The sequence below is a fragment of the Mirounga leonina genome, unplaced genomic scaffold, assembly GCF_011800145.1.
Source record: "Mirounga leonina isolate KUSES-001 unplaced genomic scaffold, KU_Mleo_1.0 Mir_375, whole genome shotgun sequence".
NCBI lineage: Eukaryota > Metazoa > Chordata > Mammalia > Carnivora > Phocidae > Mirounga > Mirounga leonina.
Genome location: NW_023270717.1, coordinates 195915 through 198580, shown reverse-complemented (window position 1 = coordinate 198580; position 2666 = coordinate 195915).

The following is a 2666-nucleotide window of genomic DNA, read 5'->3' as shown; positions in this document are numbered from 1 at the left end:
ATATTTGAATTATGATTTAAAAGGATTTCTCTGGGAGCGTCCGACTCTTGGTTTCAGCTGAGGTCATGATCTCAGGGTTGTGGGACCAAGCCCCGGGTCAGGCTCCACACTGGGTGTGGGGCCTGCTTATGATTCTCTCTCTCCCTCTGCCCACCAGCCCGGCTTACGCACATGTGCTGTCTCTCTCTAAAACAAACAAATAAATCAAAGGATCACTCTGGCTGCAATGTTGAGAACAGACTGGGATGGGGATGATGGAGCAGAGAGGAGGCTGCTGCAAAACTCCAGGTAAGGGATGACAGGACTTGGACCAGAGTGTTAGAAGTGGCAGTAGTGAGAAGTGACTGGATTCTAAATATGTTGGAAACATGGAGCCAACAGTATGTGCTGACATTCAAGTAGAAATATAAATCTGCTGTGTGGTGAAAAGCCTGGCTGAACATCTGTACTGGGGAGTCACTGGGGTACAGATGACATTTAAAGCCATGGGACTAGCTGAGATCTCCTGGGAAGTGAGGGTGGATGGAAGGGAGATCTGAGCTCTCCAATGTGTAGAATTTGGGAAGAGGAACCAGCAAAGGCGACTGAAAGGCAGCAGCCAGTGAGCTAGAAGAACCAGGAGAGATCAGTGGAAGCCAAGTCTTGGAAGCCAAGCGAAGAAAGTGAACAAAGAGTGATCAATTGTGTCTCATATAAAGTAGCATAAGGAATAAAAAGTGGATTCGACATGGATTCGACAATCTGAAGGTCACTTGCAAACCTGACAGAAGCTGTTTTCATGGGATTGCAGGGACAAAAGCCTGACTGCAATGTGTTTAAAGAGAAGGGAAGAGAAGCAAAACTTGTGTGTTCTGGTTCAAAGAGAAGCAGAGAAAGGGCCAGTAGTTGGAATGTAATGTGGAGTTACAGGTGTCTTTTGTTTTTAAATTGGGAGACGTTACACCAATGTCAAATATTACAGAAGGGCCCAATGAATTTAGGACATTTTATTTGGGTGTCAGGTCTCAGTGAGTAGCTGAATAACAGTAACAATGACAACAAGATTTCCATGAATAAAGAATTAATGGAGCATTAAACAAAATAGACAAGCATGCAGATTCAGTTGAGACAGGCTGGAGAAACAAGAGATGGTGACAAGATGATAGAGAGAAGGTTTTCTCTCTTTTAATTTACAAAGGCAGAGACTTGCCTGTCTTTAGGTTTATACGGAAAGAACTAGTTGAACAGAGAAGGCTGAAATCAGGAGAAAGGGTAACAATGGTGCACGGGCTGGTTTCAGACAGGAAAAAGGTCACCTTACCCTATGAAGGGAAGAGAAGGGTAAGGTAGGTAAGGGTCCAGGTGGTCCAGGTTCAGGCCTGAGGTCTCTAGCTCATCCACAAATAGCAATGAACATATTCTTACCCTAACTGACATTCTTGGTTTCAGGAGAATGATACAGGTTTGGCAAAGCTATGTGCCTCACTAGAGACACTTGGATATGCAGCAGAGAAGCAGTGGTTGTGTGGCTGGGGCCACACGGCTGCACAGGACCCTCAGGACTCTAGAGCAGCACAAAGAAAAGGTATGGAGTGTAGCTGGCTTGGGATTTTGAAACGTGTGTGGTGGACAGACAAGGTGAGGGCACAGGTAAGAGAGTGGATTAAGAGGGGCAGGTGGACTGGGAATGGACGTTGTGACCAGAGTGATGTTGGATCTCAGAGGAGGGATGGGCAGATCCACGGAAAGGGTATGAGCTGGGGCAGAGGGAGACCATGTCTTTTCTTCCTGATAAGGTTGTTGCAGGTGAGCAAGACTAGGATGGAAAGGAGGGCTAGACCAGTGCCCAAGCCCAAGGAAATGAGATAACAGCAGACTAATGGGGTTAGGTGAGCAGAGGGAGTGTGGGAGTGGGAGAGGATGGGCTTAAGGAGACTGGATGTGAAGAGCTTGAGGTCACAGGGGTCCTGGGGAATGGAGACTCCAGAGGTGTGCAGAGCTCAAGGGCCTGGAGTCCTGGTTGTAGTCTCAGGGTCTTGCCTGGTCTGAAGAGTTTGGTAGAGGCTGGGATCCCCCTGGAAATAAGAACTGGGAAAGGACAAGAGGGGCTCTTGGGTTGAGATTCTTTGTGAGGGGTGTGTGTGTGTGAACAGCACAGGAATAGCATGTGTATGTGTGGTGGGAGTCCTGCAGTCAGAGGAGCAGGAGGCTCTGGGAGCACCCCCAGTGTGCAGATGTCAGGGACTGGAGTGTGTGGTGTGTGGAGTGCAGGTGTTCCAGGTGTGGGAGCAACAGATGAGAGGGTCAGGTCATATGGGAGAGTCCAGGGTTGGAATGTGCAGTGTGAGGGGTCTGGAGGAAGTGTGGGGTGAGGGAACTGGAGTGAGGGCAGGGTGTGGGGATGGGGGAGACTGCAGTGAGGGGGTGTTGGGGGCAGGGTGTGGGGGGTGAGGAGACTGGGGTAAGGACAGAGTATGGGGGTAAGGAGACTGGGGTGAAGAGGGGTGTGAGGGGTAAGGAGACTGGGGCAAGGGTCGGGTGTGGTGGGCAAGGGTGGGGTGTGTGGGTGGGGGTGGGGGGACTGGGTGAGGGGGGTGTAGGGGGTGAGGAGGGGTGGGGGTGAGGAGCCTGGGGTGAGAATAGGGTGTGGGTGGCAAGGAGATTGGGGTGAAGAGGGGTATGGGGGG